The 6,166-nt window shown below is 42.4% G+C and overlaps 1 pseudogene across 1 annotated transcript; it reads right to left on the bottom strand.

Moving 5' to 3' along the window:
- Positions 1-2,713: 2,713 nt before the first annotated feature.
- LOC309960590 (UDP-N-acetylglucosamine--peptide N-acetylglucosaminyltransferase 110 kDa subunit-like) lies at positions 2,714-5,944 on the bottom strand (annotated as a pseudogene). Its single transcript has one exon. The product of its transcript is annotated as a UDP-N-acetylglucosamine--peptide N-acetylglucosaminyltransferase 110 kDa subunit-like (transcript).
- Between the last annotated feature and the right edge of the window lie 222 nt (positions 5,945-6,166).

The raw sequence follows: 6,166 nt of genomic DNA, 5'->3' as shown, positions 1-6,166 counted from the left end.
CTCTCAAGACCTCAAAGGAAATACACTGTTTTCTTCCAGGGTACCAGATTGGAAATGAGGCATTGGTCTGTTCTACCCTCAGATTATCCCTAGGATTATCTAGTCTATTTTAAAGCACTAGAGTCCCCTATCAGGAAAACTCACCCCATGTTTAATTACTTTGATTTCTTCTGTGCCTGTTCTCCCAACACAGTGAAGCCATTCACAGAAGAAAAACCACCTTTTTCCAACTTTGCATCATCACATATTCTTTCCAAAGCTATTATGTATGGAATAAAATTTGGCTACACTTTGTAAAAATCTAGCTTTTTGAGCCTTACAAATCTTCACAGTTAACCTATTGTCTGCACTGGACTTTGCAAAAAAAATTATTTTGAAAAGGAATAGTTGAGACTTGACAATTTTGTTTTTTGTGATTTTCTCTTCCCCTAAGAGAGAAGTGAGTAGGAATGAGAAACACATACATAAAGGAAAAAAAATTATCTTGCTGCCTTTGCATGGTTATAATTTATAGGAGGCCCTTTTCAACAATAATCTATTATCAGAATCAATAAAATATAATCTCCATGAAGGCCAGGCCAGGATATTTGTCTCTTTTTCAGCAGATTGCAATACAAACCACATTCATGGATATGCTTCTTGATGATCTTTGTAATACTGTAACAGTTGACCATTTCCTCATGCCTCTTCACCTTAACTTCAACCTGGTTTTTCACTAATGACCTCACATTTCCTTCTCTAACACTTGGTTGTGGGCCTCTTTTCCAACTCCAACTCGCATTTCACTCTGGAACCAAAGGAAGACTCACACCTTCCTGCTTTTTAGTGATACCTCAAGGTCATTACCATATTGTGATCACCCTGAAGAATAGCCAGACAATTGTTATTTCAGAGCCATCTGACAGTTTGTAGCTCTAAAAATTAACTAAGGACCGCATTTGTCAAAAATATCCTAGTTTAAGATTTTGGTAATACAGCAACAGTAATTCCAAAGTCATTATGCTACAGTTGCAGATTAAATAGACTAGAAAAAGGAAGCTTGCCAGATGGTGGTTTACATTATCTACAGACTGTCTCGGCTCAAGGTTAACTTCCCTGGGAGAAAACCCATAAACCCAGAATCATCAAAAATAACCTGCACGTGCAGAAGGGAGACAGCTTTGCTTGTCAAATTTTACATTCTTTCTGATATCTGGGCCCTGGTGATTTATCTCCCATGGAATGGAATAAGGAGGGGAACAAGTAGGGATAGTCCATTCGAGCAGCGGCCGCATGCCTGGCATGTCCTTACCTGCTTTCAAGGCTGACTGCTTCCCACACATATGTTGCCTTTTTTAAGCCTCAAGCCCTCGATCCTTTGCTGAAATACAATAATTTCATTCCTATGGTTTTCAATACCAAAAACACAACCTCCAGGAGGGCTAAAGTCTAATTTGTACTCCAAACCAAGTAGCAGTGCAGTTCGCTACTACCGAGGCTGAATCCATAAAGACTTCAAGACCACGTCCAGAAGACAAGTTATTATATATAATACCCTAGAAGATCTGAAACATAATTATCATATACATAGCTGGTCCTTCAGAGCATTTTACCTATAACATGTTTCTTTGATGAAAGTTATTTAATGTACTAGAGATAACTGTGACTTACTGATCAAATATTTGAATACTTATACTTATCTGGGATTTCATTTCTGCTGAAAGAAAAACGAAGAACAGGACTCACTAAAAAAAAAAAAACTTTAGAAATGAAAGTAAAAATCTTATCACACACTATGACTTTTGGAAGCAGCATAGAGGGGCAGTCAACGGTAAAACACTGGTGAAATAGGTCAACACTCTAGGCCAAAAATCCATTATTATTATCATCAGTGACAGTACCACAACTGTGCCCTTCAGAATTAATAATCACTCCTAAGGATCTTCATTTGGCACCAGATGATGCGTTTAAGAGAAACGCTCTGGGAGGTTTTGAATCAGACTTGGTTTTTTGTTAGCCAAGTTACAGGAGAATTTTTAAGGTGGGGGGACGGGAAGAAGGAAACGGACCAGGAAAAGAATTGAAGCCATCATCTATAAACCAACAAAGCACTGATAGTTCCAAACATTATGTCAGACACTAAAATGACTGATATAGGCTCAAGTGGTTTATAAAACCTATAAAAAGACTACACCAGCAAAATCCCCATTTATCTGTAGAGTTCAGAAACTAAAACAAGGAATATTTTAGCTTAAAACCTTATCTCAAGAGAATCATATACACTTCACATGAATAAAAATACCTGAAACCAAACATTTTTAAAAGCTCCAATACCCAAAATATAAAGAAAAATATTAATTCAGAAGACTCAATCAATCCATGATAATCACAAAACGGCTGGGCAATCTCTATCTCCCTTCCACACTAACCATCCATCCTATGGAAGACCAAGGGAGATCAGACCTTCCAGACTTACCTTCCAGACCTTCCAGACACCTGGCTGCTGCAAAATTCTATGGAGACTCCTTGTGGAACAGCAGTTTCCCATCTCTTGTGTCTCTCCCTATCGTGATCATGATCATGCAGGAAGCAAGTCTGGCTGTGCTATTTCTTATCATTGTCTGTCACCCATCTGCAACATGGTATTGTACAGATAAGGAAAAAGTAGTTCCCTTTCCCCCAGAAGGTTGAGGCTCAGGTACAGGGGTAATTCTCCTGTGCACACAGTCATTATTTAGGCCGACTCAGTGACTTCAACAGGCTTAATCATGTGGTCAGGTTTGTTGCCAGCTGCGTAATGCTCCCACATCTGTAGATAGAGCCGCTCTAGGTCCATTGTGTATTGTTTGGTGTTGAACAGAGGGCTAGATGTTCTCTGCTTCCAGACTTTGCCACGAAGTTTCTTCAGGTATTCTAGATCAGTTCCCAGTTTCACAGCTATGTCTTCATATTCTTGTCTATTTTTAGCAATAAGCTCAAGACAGCCTAAACAAGTGAGCTGGGAAGCTGCAACTCGGGAAGCAAGAGTCTCTCCTGGCATAGTCACCATGGGTGTCCCTGACCAAAGGACATCCATCCCTGTGGTGTGTCCATTACAGAGTGGAGTGTCCAAGTAGACATCAGCCAGCTGGCCTCTCCAAACATGTTCCTCCTTAGGAGCAACAGGTGAAAAAATGATACGGTTCTGGGGAAGGCCCATATTTTGTGCATACTGTTGAATATTAGGTTCTCCTACTGCTGGAAAACGCAACAGCCACAGTACACTATTGGGAACACGCTTCAGAATATTTGCCCACATCTGCAAAGTAGATGGGTCAATTTTATATAACTGATTAAAGTTACAGTACACAATGGCATCTTCTGGTAACCCGTACTGAGAACGTGTGGTTACAATAATGGTACGGGGAACCTCCTCTCCAGTGGCAGCCTTAATGTTGATCTGGGTAGTTGCCAGTCCATTGCTAAGACTCAATGAATTAATTGTTATCTGAATTTGTCCTCTGTTAATCATTTCAATAACTGCCTCTGCAATAGTATTCATAGGAATGACAGGCATATTAAGAGCTGTATTACTGCTGTCTGCGTTGTCTCCTCCATCAGGACATTTCATCTTGACAATTTGCACATCTGGGAGACTATCAAGAAATGCTTTGAGGTCGATGCCATTCAGCACAATCCGATTGTCATAAATGTGCCCATTGGACTTAAAATCAATGACTGCTTTCTTCTTCAGGTGAGGGAACATATTAGCATGATCACCAATAAAGAAAGTATGGGGCATATAAGCCAGTTTCTCAGAATACTGCTCAGCAACTTCAGCAGGTGAAGTTTCCTGATCAGTGATGATATAATCCATGAAAAGCACGCCACTGGTCCCAGGGTAGCCCAGCCACATTGCCTGAACAGGAGCTGGCCTGAGAGCAAAGAGTTCATTTCGAGCACCCCTGGTATAACCATTCATATTTACAAGGATGTGTATACCATCTTGATGGATGCGATCAGCTGCTTTCCCATTGCATGGAATCTGAGAAAGATCAATGAAATGATGGGCTTCTGCCATCACCTTCGCTTGGAAGTTTGTGCCATCATCTGGGCTCAGGGCATAACAGAATACCTCAAATTTATCAGGATTGTGCATGCCTGGAATAGACTGCATAAGATGAGAAGTAGGATGATTCCCAAAGTCAGAACTCACGTATCCTACACGCAGTCGACCATCACTGAGCTTCAAGTCTTTTGGATGTTCGTACAGTGGTTTGTGAAGGACACTGATCTCATCCAAGCAGAGGTTCCCATGGCTCTCAGCAACAGCCTTCCTGAAGCCATGAGAAAGAGGATAGAGCATACTATGATGAGGCTGCACAGAAGGCAACCTATTCTTCTCCAGCTGGTCAGCCACAATGCTGACCAACTTCTTCATTCGCTCATCATAGTCTGTCCAATCACAGACAATCTGCAGGCAATGAGCCAAATCACAATAAGCGTCAGGAAAATCAGGTTCAAGCTTCAGAGCAGTGCGATAAGAAGCAATTGCTTCTGGAATATTCCCTGAATACTTGTGAATGGAAGCCAGATTGCTGTGGGCATCCGCAAGTGCAGGGTTAATCTGAATGGCACGAGTATAACACTGCAAGCCTCCCTGAACATCCTACATCTCCTTTAGAGTGTTTCCCATGTTACAGTAGGCATCAGCAAAAGTAGGACTGATTCGAACAGCCTCCTTATAATGCATCAGAGCTTCCTGCAGTTTTCCCTGCTGCTGCAATACACTTGCTAAATTTGAATGGGCAACAGCAAACTCTGGGAAGACTTCTAATGCTTTACAATACAAGCGAACTGCCTCTTCAATGTTCCCCTGGTCTCCTTTGATATTGGCTAGGTTATTCAGAGAGTCTGCATGGATGGGACACAGCCGCAGAGCTGTATTATAACAGTCTTCTGCTTCGGCAACACTGCCCTTCTCTTCCAGAGCATTGGCTAGGTTGCAGTAAGCATCAGGGAAATGTGGTTGCAATTCAATAGCTCGCCTGTAGGTGTTTATTGCCAGATCTATCAGGCCTTGCTCATAGTATACACAAGCCAGGTTGGCATGTACCACTGCATGATTTGGGCTCAAGCTTAGGGCACAAAGGTAAGCTGCCACAGCTCTGTCAAAAATCTGTGCCTCTTTCAAGACATTTCCTAAATTGATATAAGCATCCAGAAAATTGGGGTCAAGGGTGACAGCCTTTTCAAAGTGATGAATTGCAAGCCAAATCTCCCCTTGTGCATTGAAAACACAGCCAAGATTACTCCAAGCTACTGCAAAGTTCAGTTGCGTCTCCATTGCTTTCAAATAACATGCCTTGGCTCCTTCCAAGCGACCCAGGGCTTTGAGCAGGTTCCCCAGGTCACTGCGAACACAGTACAAATCAGGATTGCACTGAAGAGCAGAGACGTAAGCTTGTACTGCCCCTTCCATGTTGCCTGCTGCTACCAAAGCGGCTGCCAGGTTAATATAAACATCGATGAAATCTGGCTTGAGATGCAATGCATGCCGGTAATGCTCAATTGCTTCCTGCAACTGCCCTCTTTCCTTGTACACATTCCCCAAATTCGAATAGGCTTCTGCCAGAAGAGGGTTCTGTTTAATTGCCAGAGTACTAAAGTGGGCAGATCTGTCCAGCCTTCGACACTGGAAGTGTAGAGATGAAAGTAATAAAAGTACTCCAGTATTGTCTGGCTCTTGTCTCCACAGCTGCATGCAGTGTCTCTCAGCTGCCTCAAAATCTCCTGCCTGATATTCTCGATGTGCCAACTCAGCTAACCCTTGGAAGGAAAGCATACGTTTCGTTGGTTCTGTGCTGTCGGCCACGTTGCCCACAGAAGACGCCATCTGGAGGGTCTGCAGAGAGTGAGAAAAGGGGCTAATTGAGTCCCGCTGCCGCCACTACTGGCAAGAATGTTTCTAGAGGTAGCAAATACGAGGGCAGCAGCCATACCACTGCTTTGGCAGGCTTAAGCGGCGGCGACAGTTACAGGCACCGAAACTTAGGAACTCTGGCTGGTCATCTAACTCTCACGCTCTTGAAATCTTCATTCTTAACCCTGCCCTCTTCCACCATTTTTCTCCTAATCAGGGAATAAAAATTACCTATACACTTGCTTTAGAAGAAATCAAAAGTCAGTAGTCCAAACACTTTTCAAA

Source organism: Leucopleurus acutus, assembly GCF_964270905.1.
Source record: "Leucopleurus acutus genome assembly, chromosome: 3".
NCBI lineage: Eukaryota > Metazoa > Chordata > Mammalia > Artiodactyla > Delphinidae > Leucopleurus > Leucopleurus acutus.
Note: the sequence above shows the minus strand (reverse complement) of the source record. Positions and strands in the feature narration are given on the sequence as shown.